This window comes from Pinus tabuliformis, chromosome 3_1 (assembly GCF_031772625.1).
Source record: "Pinus tabuliformis cultivar Carrire ecotype Pingquan chromosome 3_1, CPIR1, whole genome shotgun sequence".
Taxonomy (NCBI): domain Eukaryota; kingdom Viridiplantae; phylum Streptophyta; class Pinopsida; order Pinales; family Pinaceae; genus Pinus; species Pinus tabuliformis.
The window spans coordinates 269,648,660-269,668,578 of record NC_142301.1 but is presented as its reverse complement, the minus strand read 5'-3'; positions in this window follow the sequence as shown (position 1 = coordinate 269,668,578).

The following is a 19,919-nucleotide window of genomic DNA, read 5'->3' as shown; positions in this document are numbered from 1 at the left end:
TGCAAGTGCAGACGGTAGCTTGATGTATGCAATGGTTTGTACTAGACCAGACATTTCACATGCAGTGGGAGTATTGAGCAGGTTTATGCCAAAACCAAGGAAGGAGCACTGGATAGTAGTGAAGCTGGTTTTTACGTATTTGTGTGGCACTAGTGATTATGGTTTGTGCTACCAAGGAAGACTAGGATTGGACAGAGTGTTAGATATTCGTGGCTTTGTTGATGCAGACTGGGATGGAGATATGGATCAGAGAATATCTACAAGTGGGTATGTGTTTAACCTATTTGGAGGTAAAGTCAGCTGGATGAGTAAGAAACAATCTATAGTGGCACTATCAACTACAGAGGCGGAATACATGGCAGCCACTCATGCAAGCAAGGAAGCATTTTGGTTGCAGATATTGTGTTCAAGTATGGGGTTAGTACAGGGAGCTATAAGGATAGACTGTGACAGCCAAAGTGCAATTTTCTTGGCAAAGAACCCTGCATATCATTCAAAGACAAAGCACATTGATATTCAGTATCACTTTGTGAGGGATATGATAGAAGACAAAAAGGTGTTGTTGGTAAAGGTGGACACTTTGAAGAATACTACAGATGCATTGACAAAATCTGTGAGCTCTGAAAAGTTCTCTTGGTGTAGAGAAACAATGGGTGTTGCATGGATGGATAAATGACTAAGCTCTCCTGTGGTCCCCTGTGGAAAGAAAACAACAAGTGGGAGAATGTTGGGTTGTGTTATATTCTTTCCACGACTAGCCGACATAGTTAACTGGGGGGTAGAGCCCCCCCTTCGTTGCGCCAATTGCGTAGCGGGGGAGGGGTCACAGGGCTTTTGAGGGGTGAAGGTAACCCCAATCTATGGGGTCCGGGGCAACACCCCAGAAAATTTTGTTTTTGGATCCTATATTAGGTTGGGCGGACCTACCTCTGGTTTTATGCATGATTTTTCGTACATGGTTTTGTATGCGATGGTTTTCGGTCCATGGTTTTGGATGCGATGGTTTTCGGTCCATGGTATTGGATGCTTTGACATGTATAAATATGTATTGTAACATTGAAAGGAACATAATGAAAAATCAAGCTGGTAGTCCTGGTTTTGGGATCCAGGGGAAAATTTCTGTGTATATGTGTTTTATGTGTTATGCTCTCGCATTGTTTATTTTCCGTGTTTTAGAATTCATATGTAGGTAATTTTTGTAAGGGGTTAAAACCTACACAAAGGTCACAATAGAATCTGCCATAGAGATTCCCCTCCAGGGGGAACAATGGTCCAAGGGCATGCCCCTTGATATCACCCATCACAAATATTTTTTGAAACCTCAGCGCATAAACAAGGAGTATGGGTCCATTGTGCCAAATGAGCATTTGTTGGAAAATCATAGAAAGCTTCTCCAAGTTATTCAAAGCTATTTCACATGTGAGGTAAGGTTTGGAAGAGTCTATCAATACTACTTTAGGCTTCTAATTCATTTCAATAGAAAGATCTCTTTGAACTAACCCTTTTATCTGTTTAGGAGCCTTTGTAATATGGAAGATAAGGTATAGGGAAAACAAAGTCAATTGGAGCCTAGTCTATTTCATTTCCCCCCTACTAAGTTGCTATTTTTGGAGGAGATAAGTAAGATAAATATATCATGGTAGACATTTTTTGATTCTATAAGTTTAGTGGATGGTGTTCCAACTAGTTCAGTTGGCAAGAAAGAGACACCTTAAGTAGTGGTAAAGGACATTAAATCACCAGTTAGAAGCTCAGTGAAAAGGCCCTCTTCTACATTGCAGTTGGTGGGCTCTAGTATTGTAGCAATAATGCTACAACTCCTGGAGCTTCCTATCTCTAATTTTATCAACCCGGTAGTTCGTAACAAACTTGGAAGCGACGGTGCTGTATGCACAAGTACTAGCTCTTGTCGCAGCTGTCACTTGGTCAACTGGCACAAGTCTGCTAGGGCTCAAGCCAACTTCTATATATTCTCAGAAGAAGCTTTCTAAATGATGGACGAAGGCTATCTCAAAGGAAATTAATCTACTTTGCAAGAATAAACTGAAAGCCAACCAAAACATGGAAACCCTAGTAAACCCTAATCTGACTAGCTTAATCTCTATGATGCAATGGTGGGAGTGCAAATGTCTAAAAATGATGCCATTACTTCTAGTGAGATGAGATGCATGAATTTAAACTACTTTCATTGAAAAGAACTCATTTTTGTATTTTTGCCCAAGTGGGTGGAGTTATTGTGATTGTGCTTCTTACTAGGTCTTGACTGTGCAGGGGCAGTTCAAAGGGAGGAAGGCTTGGAAAAGGTCAGAAGGGCTAGGAGAGGTTCCAAGGGATCCCTAACATCATTCCACAGAAGTCCACAACGTTCAGGTGCTTGGCAACCGAGCTTGCAGGCTTCTACAGGATGTCTGCAGGGGATCCTACAGGAAACTCGGGATTTCTACAGGAAGTCTGCTAACTTCTACAGGATGTCCTACAGTCGGAGTTTTAGGTAATGGAGGAGTGAAGGAACTGTATGGATGGATGGGTAAGGTGAAGGAGGAGCTTGAGATGGCTCAGGGACAGAGAGATAAGATGGGGAAAGAGTGGGTACAGTTGGTTGGTGGATAGAAGGGTGGAAGCAATGGAAAGTTGAAAAGGTGGAGCTACGTGAGAAGTAGAAGGGTTGGAAGGCTAACGAGCTGGACAGAGGATGAGTAGGTGGCTTTAGGTGCGGTTGAGAAGAAGAAGAACACACCCAAGTGATGCTTTGCAGTGTAAAAGAAACAAATCCTCTATGTCTTGCACAAAACCAAGAATTCCATCAACCTATTCTAACTGTGTTATTAAACCAACGAACAGCAATGTAAATTGTGGAGAGAAATCATGCATGGTGTTGGAACGAAGAAGTATTGCTCAAGATCAGAATGCATGGACGGTTTATAATTGAAATGATTGTGTTGCAGCTTGCATGAACGTATAAGACTGCGTTTTTTTGGTGGTTGGTACAGCCCACACCCCCAATCTCTAAACAGAGATGGCAGCGAGTGCACTATCAACCTTTTTTGGAGTTCTGATGAATTACAATCCTCCTACTCTAATCTAAGCTGCTGAAAGCACTTTAACCATAAACTAATCCTACTCAATCACATTAAAGAAATTAAATCAACAGACTGTGTTTTCCAAATGCATGTCAAAACAAAGAAATGAAGTGCTGAAAGGAAAGACAAGTAACAATACAAGGAAAAGGAGGTCTATTGCTCTCCGGTTGGGCCCTAACCTGAGAGCTATAGCTCCCTTAAAAACTCAGAATTGAATCCAAAGCTGCCTGCCTTTATTGAATAATCATGAGTCTAACACCATGCCAAAACTGGCTTACAAAAAGCAAAAAACCGAGCTGTAGCTCGTGCTTAGAAATTGCAAGAGTAGTTCAAAAGTTCAAAAAGCTCCTATCCAAGGCTACGGCCTCAATATTTATACATGATGAGGATCAAGCTGGCTTCCTTAATTAGTGGAGCTTGGCTGTCCAACTAAAAGTTAAACTATTGTTCCTGTAGAATCCGTTGGCTGCCTTTAAGCTCGGTGGGGAGAGCTGTTGGAGCTCGGAGTTAGGGTGGAAATCACGAGGAAGGTCATCAAGACTGTGGACAACCTCCCTAAAAACCCGCAATGCCACCTTGGCTGTCTCCTTGTCTCCATTTGCATGGTCTTTTGCTCTCTTTAATGCCAAAAAACCTGAAATCATCATGTATTAGCCACATAGATATAATGCCTGCCCTTCTTCCTACAAATAACACGAATATACCAAGAAATGAATGCATAAGTGATAAAAGATGAAGGGTTGAGCAAGGTAAGTAGGCCAAATGAGCCCAAATTGTTACCAAAAATTGGGGCTCATCATCACCCCCCAGCTAAAATATTTGCTCATCCTTGAGCAATTTTGCCCTGGCTCCTTGTCCTTGGCCGAGAACTAGGCTCCGGAATACGCTCTTTCTTTCCTACCCTTGGTGGCTCTGCCTGTTCTGCCCTTGATTGTGATGAGGGTGCCGTTCCTTTCCCCTTCTCTGTTTCCTGTAGCCGGGTCAGAGTTTCCTGTAGAACATTTTCAGCCTCCTGTAGCCGAGCTTTTTCAGTCAACAGGTCTAACCTTTCTTGCCACTTAGTTTTCTTTGGGCTCCCCTTCTCATAGGTGACTGTTATCCTTGAGGGGGACTTTTCCTTGGGCGAAGTAGAGGTATCTTCAATAACAATCGGGCTGCTGGACTGAGGCTGTGGTTTGCCCGTCTTTATTCGGACACTTCTTCGAGCTTTAAAGTATAGAGGGGTCTCCCTCTTTCTCTTCTCTTTTGGCTTAGGTGGCATGCTGAGGGCGGCCAGCACAGCTGCTGCCTCCCTTGCTAGAATGTCCGCCTTCTTCTCCTTGGGTTTCACTTTTTCAGGGCTTCCTGTAGAAGACCCTGTTTTAGCAATTTTCGGGCTTCCTGTAGAAGACCCTGCTTTAGTAATTTTCGGGCTTCCTGTAGAAGCCGGTTTCGGCTTTCCTGTAGAAACAGGTGTTGCCGCCTTGGTTTGCTTTGCTGCATGAGTTTTGCTTTTTGGTTTGGTTGCGGGTGCTGATGAGGTACTTTTGCTGATGTGGACCTCCTCAGCTTTGTCCGTTCTGCCTTGCAACCTTTTCTCTCTTGCTGTCAAGATGGGTGTGTCACCTTTTTCTTTGTCATCCTTTTTCTCGTGCTTCCTCCTTTGTTCTTTCTTCTGCACTGTGGTCGGGGTCTTCTGGCCTGTTTCTTTCTTTCCCACGGCCACTGATTCCTTCTCCTCACTGCTGGAGGAACCGCTTTCTTCAGTCAACATCCTTATGTCTCCATCTCTTGTCAGATTTCTGAATGCTTCCCATGAGAGAGGAACCTTGTATGAATGAAGCGCATCCTCCACGAGAAGTTTGATCAATCCATGGTGGGCTACCTGATCTGGTATGCCTTCTTTTAACTTTGTGGCACACTCAATTAGAGACTGTAGCAGGAAATAAGGGATGCTCAGTTTGTTTTCTACAGGGAGATCAATCTGGTGCCTCAATTCAGTGAGCAACCTAAAGTGATACCCGTACACAATGCTAAAACGGCCTTCACAGGTTATATACTTCATGATCTGTAGGCTAACTTCATTCCATGGTGGCAGCAAGCTGGTTCTACGCACACCATTTTTGTCCTCCGAGAATTCCTCCTCTGGGGAAAGAATTCTTTCTTGGCCTGTTGGCTTAACTTCCTTTCTTCCTTATCCCATGGCAAACCCATTGGAAGTTCAGTAATTCGACTGATATATTGCGGGGTGAGCTTGAGGCTTAGGCCCCTGAAGTTCACAGTGGCCACTGTTTTGGATTTCGGCCTCAGAGCCTGCAAAAACTCTTCTGCCACTTCATCGTCATAACCCTGCAATTTGTCACAGAAGGATATCCATTGCACCCGTGTGAAGAGCTCCACTACCTCCTGGTTTTCCCTTAACTTTGATGAATCAGTGGGTTCCCGTCGAATAAACCCACCCGGCATGATAAAAACTGTTGCTTTAACTAGAGGTGGCAAATGCGGAAGAAATTTAGCTTACTGAGACAGAGCGTAGAATTACGCTTCTGTCATGCACATAATCCACGAAACTTATCCCTGAGGACCTTAACACAGTTTAATTACACTGACATCCTGTAGAACGACAGTCTATGCACAGCAGACAACACTTGCAACAACTTTCTACGACCAGACTGTAGACGACGATTCTGCCACCTTTAAAAACCAATTGCATGGAGAGTTCAGGGTTACCTTTTTAATCTGCCACCTTTTTACGTGAGGAACCCGCCTTCCTGTAGAAACAGCTTTCCTGTAGGAGCAGCGCGTGATTTCTGGGAAAGACTGCAGTTGGTCTGCGCTCTCGGTGTTGCTTCACAGGCGTTCTGATAGCCAAAGGCTCGGAGTTTCGAACTGCAGAGGGATCCGAATGTTCACTCGAGTTTCAAACGGTGAAGGATAAATGCATGCGGGCAATCTAGCCGATTAGATTTGAATCGACGGAATCCGTGGCGTGGGGGTGAGCTGTCTCCGCCGGACCGTTGGACGACGTCATCCCATCATTTGCCTGCGAGTTCCCTTACTATGCATCATCTCCCGCAGATCCGCCGCCGCCATTCTCGTTAGACTCGTTTTTCCCCACAGGATTTCTCTCACGTGTGTGCTGCCCATTCCTTTTGTCATGGCCGCCACCCAAACATCCGACTAGACCATTAACTGGTTGACGTGGCCATTCAAATGACCATACCACCGCTCAACCCATTCACCTCACACTTTGCAAACAATTCAAAGTAAAATTCATGCAATCTGATGGAAGGAAGGGTCGAGACACTTACCTGCGCGGTTGCAACACGATTTTTCAACTTTTGGACGATGATGAGTGGATCTATCTGCCGCTGATGAATTTGCACAGGCCCGGAGGTTCATGTTTACAGGTTGCCGACGATGGATTGGATGCTTTGGCTGCATGCGCCCGCATTTCATTGCATATGGCCAGCGCTGTGAATGGTATCCACTCTAGCGGGCTTAACTGTTACAGGACTCCCGCGGGATGTCTTGTAACAGTTCTTCCTCCTTGGGTGCATGCTGCACGACGAAGGATCTGGCCTCACGATCACGCTCCCGGAGCTTCTGGATGACTGGGATGGATATGGTATGAGATCTCAGCATTTGTTTATCTTAAAAATTGCTTTCTCCTTGATAACTCATCGATCTGCTTTGCTGGTGCAGGTAACTTCGTTGCATGTCAACAAGGATGGTGGAACAAGGTGACAACAGTGTGCAAGGGTGACAACAGTGGCTTGCATGCATCCAAACTGATCCTTAGCCGTTATATCTCCTCATAAAATGAATTCTGGGCCGTCTCGAACTTCTACAGGAAGTTTCCTGTAGAAATATAGAGCTTCCTGTAGAAAGTTTGCGTTTCCTGTAGAAAGTTTGCACCTTCCTGTAGAAAGTCTGCATCTTCCTGTAGAAGGTCTGCATCTTCCTGTAGAAGACTCAAGCCATGATGAAATGGTGCACATACCTTGGAGGAACTGAATATTCTTGGAGGAGGTGCTGGTGAGGTCTCCTGGCAGTATGATAAGGATCCTTGGCTCTGAGTTGAGAGGCTTCCTCTCCTCCATAGAACACCTGCAATCTGCATGCAATTTCACATTATAAACTTGTTGTCTTTGTCTTTTTTCATTGTTTTTTTCTTTTTTCTTTTTTTTTTGAAAGATAACAGGGGCACCTCAATGAGGTTTTCACCCTTTCCATCTGCCTTAAGCGCCTCAGAGAGGTTTTCACTCAAGGATCTTTTTCAAATCTCTTTTTTTTTTTTGAAAGACAATAGGGGCGCCTCAATGAGGTTTTCACCCCTACCACCTGCCTTGGGCGCCTCAGAAAGGTTTTCACCCAAGGATCTTTTTTTTTTTTTTTTTTAGATCTTTCAGGGTATGCCCAAAGCAGAGGCAGAACACTTCTCTATGACCAACACTGATTTCTCCATAGTTTTGATGAACTCTTGTCTTGAGAGAGGCTTCCTGTAGATCTTCAATCGATGCCCATTGACAAGCATGGGGATGGATTCCTCATCAATGGTCCGAATGAGAACAGATCCATTGTCATGACATTTTTCCACTGCATATGGTCCTAGCCATCTGGTTCTCAGCTTCCCCTTGAAATCTTTGTATCTGGAGTCATACAACAAGGCCCAATCTCCCGGCTGGAATTGCTTGTCATGGAGGTGTTGGTCATGCCACACCTTTCTCTGAAGTTGAACCACTTCCAAGTGAAGGAGGGCCTGCATTCGGTACTCATCTAGTCCATTCAGCTGCAATAACCTTTCTTGTTGTGCATGGCTGAGATCTAGGTCCAGTTGAGCTGCCATCCTCAAAGTGTTGTATTCAAATTCAATGGACAACAAAGCTTTCTTCCCATAGACCAGCTCATAAGGTGTGAAGTCGGTGGTGGTCTTCCAGGTGGTGTTGTAAGCCCATGTGGCCTCAACCAGGCGATCTGCCCAGTCCTTTCTGCTGCTGCTCACCACCTTAGTCAAGATCCCTTCCAATGCTCTATTGGTGACTTCCACTTGCCCATTTGCTTGAGGGTGATAGGGGGTGGAAGTCCTATGCTTGATCTTGTGATGAGCTAGTAAGTCTTCAACCAAGTTGGATGTGAACTGGATCCCTTGATTGGTGACCAGCTCTCTTGGGTAGCCAAACTTGTAGAAGATGTTTTCTCTTAAGAACTCGACCACCTTTTCTTCTGTTGTTGCTTTGATTGCTTTGGTCTCTGCCCACTTTGTCAGGTAGTCAGTACACACAATGATGTAAGACCTTTGCCTCGAAGGAGGGTTGATTGGCCCCACAAATTCCATACCCCACTTCTCAAATGGCTCAAGAGTCACTTGAGGTTGGAGAGGCATCTCATCCCTTTGAGTCGGTTTCCCCATTCTTTGGCATTGGTCACATTGGCTGATATATCTTCTGACATCTTGATGAAGTGTGGGCCAATAGTAGCCTGCCTGCAGGATTTTGAAGGCAGTCCTCTTTGCTGCAAAATGTCCTCCACAAGGCCCATCATGACAGGTGAGGAGGATATCAAAGACTTCCTCCTCCCTTACACAACGCCTTAAGATATGATCAGGGCCAAGCTTGAACAGGTTGCCCCCGATCCAAGTAAATGAGGCACTTTTTCTGATGATTCTGCTCTTCTCTCTTGAAGATAGGTGCGGAGGGAACTGTGCTGAAACAAGGTAGTTTGCTATATCAGCAAACCATGGAGAGAGTACTGAAATAGCAAACAGATGTTCATCGGGCATCTGGTCATCCACTGTTCCATCCTCATCTGCAGACAAATCCAATCTAGATAAAAAGTCAGCAACAACATTTTCTTTACCTGGTTTGTCAACAATGGTCAAATCAAACTGCTGCAATAAAAGTAACCATCTAATAATACGAGCATTCACATCTGGTTTATTCATTAAATATCTAATTGCAGCATGGTCTGTATGTACAAATGTTTGATAGGAACTATTTGATTACAATGATGTGGCTCATAAGCCTAAAATAACACCTACTAAGACCTAGGTGGAAGATTGTAACATAGGAACTGAAGACAAACCTAAAATTGTGAAACTCTCTAAATATTTAGGTCCTGAAGAAGAGCATAAATATATTGATCTCATGAAAGAGTATTCTGATGTCTTTGCATGGGGGTATGAATACTTAAAAGCCTATGATAAGAGCATCATCCAACACACCATTCCTATCAAGGAAGGTTAGAAACCATTTAAGAATAAGCTAAGGAGAATTAAACCTATTTTTCTGGCCCTAATTAAGAAGGAGGTAAGAAAAATTTTCGATGCAAAGATTATTGTCCCTTTAAGGTTTTCCAAGTGCATATCAAATTTGGTTCTAGTGAGGAAAGAGATGGGAGAGATAAGACTGTGTGTTAACTTCAGAAACCTTAATAAGGTGTCTCTCAAAGACAATTATCCCTTGCCAAAGATAAAAGACATTTTGCAACAGGCAGTTGGTTTTAGGAGGATTTCATTACTTGATGGCTTCTCCAGATACAATAAGGTTTTGTAACATCAAGATGATTAGGATAAAACAACTTTCACTACACCATGGGGGAAATTTATGTATGTAAATATTCATTTTGGACTAATGAATGTAGGGGAAACCTTCCAGAGGGATATGGACATCGCCTTTTTTAATGAGAGAGACAAGTTTATTGTTATTTATCTTGATGATATTACTGTGTACTGTAAATTTGATGAAGATCACTTGAATCATTTGAATATTGTTGTTAAGAAGTGCAACACGTTTGGTATCTGTTTGAACCCAAAAAAGTCCCTTTTTGGAATCGAAGAAGGTAAGTTAATTGGAGACATAATTTAAAAAGATGGCAATAGGATTGATCCAAGAAGAATTGAGGCAATTTAGAAGATTGATATCCCAAGGAATAAAAGGGAGGTGCAATCTTTTCTTGGTAGGATTAATTTTCTGAGGCAGTTCATTCCAAATCTTTTTGAAATCATAAGGGCCATCACAAATATGTTAAGAAAAGACAGTGCAATCAAATGGACTTCTGAAGAAAAGAGGTCATTCAATGAGGTCAAGTAAGCCTTAACTCATGCTCCTATTTTTTCTAGTCCTAACTACACCAAAGATTTCATCATTTTCTCGTTTTCCTCAAAGCACATTATTGTAGCAGTACTGATGCAGAAAAATCAAGAGGACCATGAGCAGACTATATCATTATTTAGTATGGGTTTAAGGGATGCTGCTATGAAATATAACATAATGGAGAAGTAAGATTTTGTGTTGGTGAAAGATTTGAAGGATTTCAAGGTTTACATATTTCATTCTCACATAATTTCCTTTGTTCCTAATGATGTAGTGAAGGAGATTCCCACTCAAACCAACCTAGAATGAAGGAGAGGTAAGTGGATATTAGTCATTTTTGAATATGATATTGAAATTAAGCCCACTAAATTGATAAAGGGTCAGGGGTTGGCCAAAATGATGCCTAAGTCAAATATCCATGCATTGGACATTAATTTCATTGCTGCTTAGTCAGAAGACAATGATGAGGAAGTTGTTCAGTAGGTGTCAGAAAGGTTCATCTCTTCCTCTTGGTACACTGACATCATCTGTTTTGCAGCACCTGCAAGCTCCACCTAGTTTAACAAAAAAAAAAGCAAGGTTTCTTAAGTTGAAAGTTGTCAAATTTTGCATTCTAGATCAATCTTTATATTGGAAGGATTTAGGAGGAATATTGCTAAAATATTTGTTGGAAGATGAGGCACATAAGATAATAGAGGAATTCCACAAAGGTGATTGTGGAGGTGTTGACGGTGTTGGACCCGCCAACATGTCAAGGGGATCTCCCTAGTAAGAAGTCCCAATTACACCTTAGATCATTTGTTGCAGGAGGCCCAGCAGTGGGTCGTAAGATAATGCCTTGATTGTGATGTCGTACATAGGAAAGTAAGATAAATTTTTCAGTAGAAAGGGTGTGACTGATGCAGAGAGTCAAGGAATGTGTATGAGAGGTTCCAACACTTTGAAGGGAGAGGAAGGTGAAGGTGAGTTCCAGGTTGAAAGGGATCAATCCCAACTCGGCTAGGAACACACCACACAAAGGACATGCACAACTTCTGGCGGAGGAGTCCACTCGGATGCGGCAGTCACAACAACAAGGTAAGATAACACGAACAACACTCACGGATTAGTCCGAGATGAGTGTGACAGTTGATATAGCAAGGTTCATGAGAAAGGTCTTTCTGATGTCCGGAAGAGTAGTCGACACGGACGGTGATAACATTAACAACATATGAAACACATTAACAACAATATTCATATAATTTTATATAAATCAATTCATATGCAAGTAAGTAAGTTAAACAACATATATCATTAAGGCAACCAGAACAATCCAACTACAATAACAACATATGCATGAAAATGTGCTGGCTCTTATTATTAAACAAGTGTAAGTCACAATCATACAATACACCATGTAAACTTGCTATCCCCAATAGTGGAACGTTATAGCCACATCTGCCTACTCCTCCAAAGATATGTACTAGATCCGTGGAGTGGAGAAGCCAAGGCGCATTACAATACTGCCCAAGCCTTCTTCAAGATAGTCTTAGTAGAAGCTTGGCTGACCAAAAGCCTCTACAATGAGTTATGAGGGACTATTTATAGGAAAGGGTGGGGTGACCCTTGACATTCCCCTTTGTGACCGTTCAACTAACCTCATGACTCTTCACCTACTCTATGAATGTTACATTCACTCTTGACACTTGACTTACACTTGACAGGACTCAACATCACAATGCACATATACCCATGTGAACAACGGCTTGAACAAGCCAAACTAGACACCACTCTAACTTAGACAACTATAGAAGTCCAACTGCTCGACGTCCTCATGTTGATCAATAGTAAAATATTGGTGCAAACATTGGTAGTCTCTGATAGTGTTTGTGTGTTCCACTGTGACATCTGTATGGAACCTGAACCTTGCCTCCATTGCATCCAAGTACACTGCTCGGGCCCCTCTGTCCAAATCGTCTGAAAGAATGTGCATCATTGTCCTCAATGTGTCTAGACCAGAAACATACTTTCGCATGATGTCTGCACTGATAGGTAAGTCTGGACGGGTGGTGATGCGCATCAACTTTTCGACGTACAAGTCAAGCTCATGTTGGACCTGCTTCTTGGTCTTCACTTGGGTGAGAGTCCCAAGTGATGGAATCGCATGTGTGTGCACCACAACCTCCATGCTCTTGAATACTCATGCATGGGAAGCCTGTATGCCAGTGATGAGTTGTGGTAGGTCCTCATAGTTCCGTATCTGACTCCGAATACATGCTTGTAGCTCAACTACATTGGCCCTCATCATCTTGGGCAAATGAAGTAGGGATCCCTTGTACTTCATTGTCCATGCTTGAATGTTGTCAAGAGCAACATGTATTTTCTTCAAGATGTGATCTCTTCTCACACATCGATGCTACCATCTGTGAAGATGAATGACTGCTTGATGAACGGTACCGAACTTGGAGTAAAATGATCGCATGATTGTGTCCAAGGACAATACTTCATCTAGTATTTCCTTCTTCAGTTCAGCTCGGGTGGACATTGTCACCAAGTCTCCTCCCTACTTGGCCACCTGTAGTTCCTTCACCATTTGCTCATTCTCAGCTATGAGGAAGTGAACACTGGAGCTAGTGGCTTTGGCGTACACTCTAATTGCATCAACAAAAGCAGCTAGGTCCTTGTGCACATCAATCATGATCACTTGTTCTTCAACTTGCGCAAGGGATGTTCGATCCTCCGATGTTGGTACTCTCTCAGGTTGCACAACTCTATGTTGAGATTCATCAAAGGATCTGTTGTGAATCTCTTCTTTCGGCTGACCACCAAGGATCTCAGTGCCTCCTTGGTCATTCGATACTTGCTCATCATCTGGATGCATTGAAGCAGGCGATTTGACCTCTCTGTGGTGAGGCATGAGATCGATATCCTATTCCAAATTCGGCTACTCCATGTCTGCATCTAACTGTTCAAGAGCTTGTTCTATCTCATGAGAAAAGTCTTGCCCCTACAAGGGTTCACCCTGTTCTCCTGATGCCAGCTATTCAGAAGAATCAACTACTTGTACAGGCGTTGATTCGTCTTTCTTCACGTGATGCACCCCCTGCCGAATCTGCTACTACTGCACTTCCCTCTCATGTTGGCACAACTCTTGTTCTTTCCAGAGTTGCTTCCTCATCTCATGCAACTCCCTCTCTGCTTCTTCCATTCTCTTCTTATCCCTCTACCTTAGCATGATTCGCTTGTCGCACTACTACCTCTTCTGTTGAATAACCAACACTTCTTGTTCTACAAGTGGATCTTCTTGAAACTTGCAGCTTTGTTCCTCCTCCATGCGGTCGACAATCTTTCTCTTCCATTAGTCGCACACATGGATGCTTAGCTCTACTGCCTCTGTTGTTGCTGCTACTGTTGGTGTTCTCTGTGGTGCTACTTCATGCTTCCGTGCTAACCATTCTATGGTGAAACTGACCTGTTGATTGGGTCTGGAGGAATTGTAACAGTACCTCCATGAGTCTTCCTCGGCCCAATGAAATGCTCCATGGATCCAACTGAACTGAACTCTCATGTAGTGATCCTTCACAATGCAATGTGGGTCATACGGGTTGAAGCTTCAGAGGTTGAACAGGTACTTCCTCATTTGTTCAGCTTCGACATCTGCTTGCTTGACGCTCTGGATCTCATATAACCCAATCCACAATGGAAGAGTGGGCCAAGGTGCCTTCTTCTTCTGCTGCAACCTAGCTGTTAATCCTGCTGAGATATGATACACTACTTCCTGCATGATAAGCACGTCCAAAGAAAACTTTGGCAGAACATGTGGAGGCTTCTCCACACTGAAAACTCAGATGAACGTGCCGTTCGGTGAGGCATACCAATCTACAATGCCTAACAATGACCTCATTGCTTCTTCTGACATGCAGGGTGGATCCTGTTCGAATATCAACCTGTACACTGGGGTGACAAGATGGTTAGACAACCGTATGATCACTCCTCTAAAGCTGCACTTGGAGAATAGCTTGAAATATGTGCTCACAACAGTTTCCATTGGTGACCATGCCCACTCTAAGCCCGGGAACTCATGTCGAGCACATACTACATCTAGAATGTAGGCAGACATGTAAATCTCTGCATGCATGCCTTCAGGTGATTGTCAAGCCTTCGTGACTTGCTCCTTCAGCTGATGAGCCAATATGCCGGACCAGTTGCATGATCTTCCTTCTCTAGCCAGTTGGTCCAGCGTTACCACCCAACTCTGAGGGAAAGTCTCAGTGCACTCTTGGACACTTAGTCGACATGCGAATATGACCAAGTATTGGTATGCCTTAATATCTTCTTCTTATAGATCCGATTAGGGGTCATCTTGAAATGAGCTGGCTCCTTTACCCAATCCTTCATAATGTCTCTGGAGTGGCCTTTGCTATTAGGCAAGATGAACAGAGGGGTCATGAACGTCATGGGCTCATCCATCTGATACATCTCATCGTAATCTCGTGCCCAGAAGGTTGCAAGCCTCGTCCCACTGACACTGCTCAAGGTCATCATCTCGGGGTCAGTGCGAGAGACGATCTAGTGAATCATGTCCGTGCATGGGAATGATATCTGCATGCAATTCAGTATAGGATGAACTTATGAATGTTCACGTACACCTGATGGTCTTCAAGGTATTCCGCAAAAGTACATGTGAATGTTTCATTCACCTCTTGCCACTTCAGTTTGATGTCCCTGTCTAGATACAACTTCGTATCTTCATAAATCGACATGCTAGAGGATACCTGTTCAACTATTGTTCCAACTGCAACACCATCAGTGTCCTAGGAGTCTGCTCTCTTGGAAGCCATTTAGACAGACGAAAATTTGAAAGATATGGAAACAAGCAGCATGTATGGCAAGAAATATGTCAGTGAAAACAAAGAAAATTCGGGGAAGGACACAACACATACCTGGGGAATTGATGAGCAAGATTGCAAAAATTTCAATAGGAGGTTGAGTGACTGTCTACCAGAACTGTGCAAAAGGCAATTTGGAGTAGCTGTTGGGTCTGTGAAATGTGCAATCTAGTTGGGCAATTGGTTGCTGGGATTGCGCAATGTGCGATTCTAGCTGAGAAAGACCGCTAGCCCAGGGACAGATTTGCACAAATTTTTGGGCCAAGCATCCACTGACCTCCAGAAATGCACAATTCAGTCTAGGAGGCTAGTGCTAGGCTGGAATACACAAATCTGGAGAGGAAGGTGAGCCTTCCTTCTCTAGATTATGCAATGTAGCCTTAGTGAAGGTAGAGATCGGGCCAAGGTTGGCCCGACTTGCCAATGGGAAAATGAAAGCAAGTAAGTCGATGAAATGCATGGTGACACTAAGTGATAGTAGAAGTGATAAAAAGTGCATGCAAAACATGAATGGAAGATTGAGAAAACAGATCAACATGCATGTGGGTGAGTCCGTTCGCCGGTTGGGTGAACGGCTGTGGAAAATAGTTTCATGCATGCGACAACAGTGAGATAGCAATGAAAATTGAAACAGAGCTAGGAAAGCTAGAATATATGTAAACGACAACAAGTGTTCAAAGAAATCAAGCAAACAACACTCACACAAGTGAATGCACAAAAAGAGACAAAAATGCTGAAAACACAAGTTGAGTCCACTTACTTGTGAATAGCTGAGCTAGATGTGTCGAAGAGTCCTGGATGTGTTGTGGGATGTTAGAGCTCCAAGGTTGATGTGAATGAATAAGCTCTCACGTGTCAAAAAATAAGCTTGGTCTCAAGACGCACATGCCACAAATCTAGGAAAAAGCGACACTTAGAGGGAAACTTCTAAAACAACTTTGCATGTAACCCTCGGCTGCTAAAAATAGCTCCCTGAATGATGGGATGCTTTTTGCATATTTTCTCCTCCTATTCTAGGAAGACCAAGTCATGCATGCATGCAAGTCAATTTTCCTCGGTCCCAAGTGGAACTAGTCAACCGAATTGTCCATGCATGCCAGTGCTAAAATGTTTGGGAAAAATGCACATTCCTAACTGGAAGATGGGATGACTAGCCAAGGGGATTGCACAATTTCTGGGTAGAGCAGCTGACTGTTGCCCATATTTGCGCAAATCCTAGGCTGAACAGTCTGCTGCTGGGAAAAATTACGAAAATCCTACTGGGAGGGTTGGTTGGGAGGATTGCGCAATCCTGGAGACCAGCAGGCTGTCAAAGAGGATTGCACAATTCCTGGAGGGAAGGTTAGTTTCCCTCCAGGAATGCAAAATTTTCAAGGGGAAGTTGCTCAGTCTGCAGCTAGACCAAGTCTGGGTAAGCAACCTGTTGAGTCTTGAAAATGTCATTCATTTCCATTACACTTTCACTATTATGTTCATTATATCACCTCCATTTCACTACTATGTCACCACATTCATCCCACTTTCATTATCATTGGGCTACCTTTATGTTTTTCCAATATTTATTATTTCTAAGCCTTTTAAGTGAATTTGTGGTTAAACATTAGAAAATAATGTGCATATGCTTATACCTAACCAATGGGTTGAGTTTGTTGACATGTGTAGGTTGAAAGGAGACTTCTAGAAGACCCTTATGTGGCACTCTAAGGCCAAATTCGAATTTGGTTGGAAAGAATCATGGGATCATGAGGATATGTGTCACATCTCCTAATTGTATTGTAACTCTAAAAGACATGTGTCTTATCAGTTCCTATTTTGATTAGGACTCTAGAGGTAGAGGGAGAGATTCATGGTTTATCATTAATGAGAAGGCTCTCATCTTTTTGTATAAATAGGAGGTCTCTCTCCTTCATTAGTTAGTCTTTTTTTAGTCTCTTTAGTCTCTTTTTAGTCTCTCTTTGGAGAGCTTTGTTGTACTTTGCACTTTTGAAGAAATTGAATAAAGCTTTGATGTTCTCAACATGGAAGGAGATGTGAAGTAGATGTCATGGAGCATATTAGGATGTAAGTAGATTAAATTTCATTTTGTAAATATTGCTTTGTAGAATGTAAGGTAGATTAGATTTTCATTCATGCAATTTTAAGTATGCTTTGATTTCATAGGTAGAAGGGGGCCCCTGCCTTGTACAGTTTGAATTATTGCATTTTATTTTCTCCCGGGATTTGTTTTTATGTTTATGTATTTTCTTTACAAACTAATGGTATTTGAAGTTGACAGGTTCAAGCTGCTGCCTTTGTTTTTATAGCTGATTTTTAGTCTTATTTCTCAAAGTTCTGCTAACACATGAATGATCTTTTATCATAAACTGTTATCTTTTAAGATCAAAATATCACTAACTTGCAGCTGGCTTTGAGTGCTTTTCAGACTGTTCTTTCACTACTTTCTAACCATACTTTACATAGTACATATGGCTGAAGTAGAGAGTTAGAAAGAGCAAAATATTATTACTAGTCTTTAAAGTAGATTTTTGGTTTTAAGTGCTTCTTAGACTAATCTTTCACTACTTTCTAATCATACTTTGCATAGTACATATGGCTGAAGTAGAGAATTAGAAAGAGCAAAATATTATCATTAGTCTTTAAAGCAGATTTTTCTCACTTTTCTAATTCAACTTAAGCTACTTTCTATCCGTGCTTTACACAGTACATGTGCTTAGAAGCATCGAGTTAGAGAGAGATAATCTTTATCCTTGGTTTTAAAAGTGACTTTCTTTTCTTTTATTTGCAGCAGCATGAATGGTGTCTAGTGCCATTGGAAGTGGTCATTTACTTTCAAGTCATTTCAAGTTCTTTGCTTTCAGTTTCATTTCAAGTTATTTCTTTCAAGCTCTTTCTTTGCAAGTTTAAAAGTTTGATTACTTTCTAGACTTATTTCTAACTACTTCGTAATCGTGCTTTACACAGCACATGTGTTTGAAGCAGAGTTTTAGGAAGAGTTTAACATTATAACTGGTCTTTAAAGTGGTTTTTCTTACTTGTCACCTTAGAGCTTGATTACTTTTTGGACTTATTTCTGACTACTTCTTAATCGTGCTTTACACAGCACATGTGTTTGAAGCAGAGTTTTAGGAAGAGTTGAACATAAACTATAAAACAACGAAGTAAGAGAAAGGTTAACTAAGCACATATAGTGCACCACACTTCATCAGTTTACGATACCCGGATTGATAATTTATGTAGAGCAATTTAAGACATTAAATTGACTAAACATTTTGGCGCCGTTGCCGGGGAAGTGTAATTAGGAGACCTTATTTCTTACATCTGGAAAAAAAAATTAATAATCCTTGAGTATGCTCTCCTCTTGCACTTTGTGTGATCTGGAGGATCAGAAAAAGGATTGTTAAGTAAAAAAAGACAAAACAATAATTCTTGAGTATGCTCTCCTCCTGCACTTTGTGTGATCTGGAGGATCAGAAAAAGAATTGTTAAAAAAAAAATAGGAGACAAAATAAACTTCATCACTTCAATTGATTCAAATGAAAAAAAAAAATGAAAAAATAAAACTCAAGTGCTTTGATAGGTTCAAATTGTCCAAAATTGTCTGGTTATGCTTTGTAGTGGTCTTCAAAACATTGTATCTTGTTCAAATAAGGTTTTGCAACTTAGTTGCAGAAACTGCCCTGATCCCGCAGCTATCTGACAATCCCGCAGCTGTTTCAAGGTTTAACAAGTTACAGGCATCTAATAAAAAAACCGACCACATGGGCATCTCCAGAATTGTCCCGACATGGATCCTATCCTAGTCACCCAGCTCAGATCGATGAAAAACCAGCCTAGGACCTCAGTCAAAGTCTTGTTTTTAACATGTTTTTCTTGAAGTATTTGCTGCCTGAAATTGAAGATCATTAATCCTTTTTATAAAAATTTTACAATTTCAGAGAAGAAAAAAAAAAGAGAAAAACAATCTAGGGCTATCTCCATTCTTAGTTTTCACTGTGGCTTCAATAAAAAAAAAAATATGCCTCCCTGTTCAAGCTTTGACCTGTTGATTCCTGTAGGAGGCATTCATCATTTAGTGGCAGATTTCTGAGTTGATTTCACCTTTGGATAGCTACCTTATCAATTAGAAGTAGAGAATTGAACTTACTAATGATGGAAGCACCATTTGCATAAAGGAAGTGAAGGACCTTACTGTTGCCAGGGAAAATCCAGATGTTTCCAGCAATGACTTGTTGAATAAGATTTAGAAAATTGGAAGGTCTCTTGCTCAGAAAGACATGGCTGATCCCCCTAAGTGTTTAGAGCACCCATCTAGTAAGGATTCAGAGGATATTGATTTCTGGGGACATGTCAACACAACCTATTTTGCTCTTGAACACCTTCAGCGCAGAAGGGGCCAGATAGTGGTCACTAGTTCCATGACTGCATTTCTTCCCTTCCCATTTACAACAGTTTACAGTGCAGCCAAAGGAGCACTGTTCAACTTCTTTGAGACACTTAGGATTGAGCTTCTCAGCAAATCTGTAACAATTACTATTGCGTCTCCTGGTTTTATACAGTCTGAATTAACATCTAGAGAATGGCCGGGAAAGCTGCCATGGTGGTTCCCCATGGCGAGAACAGAGGATGCTGCACGAGAAATTGTTGACAGAAACGACCAAGAAAGAGATAGTGACCTGCCAGATGACAAACACCTGCAAAACAATAGATCAGATAAGAAAAACGAATGCAAAAAGTGCAGAACAGAAAAATTAACTCAGAGAAAAAATGCAAACAACAGAAAAACGTCAAACTTTACATGCTCGATTTGCCCAAATGGTAGCGAATTTCAAAAAAATAAAACATGGGTTTTGTTGCCAGGTGGGTTAATTAGATAACCCAGAAACCGATTTGGAAAATTC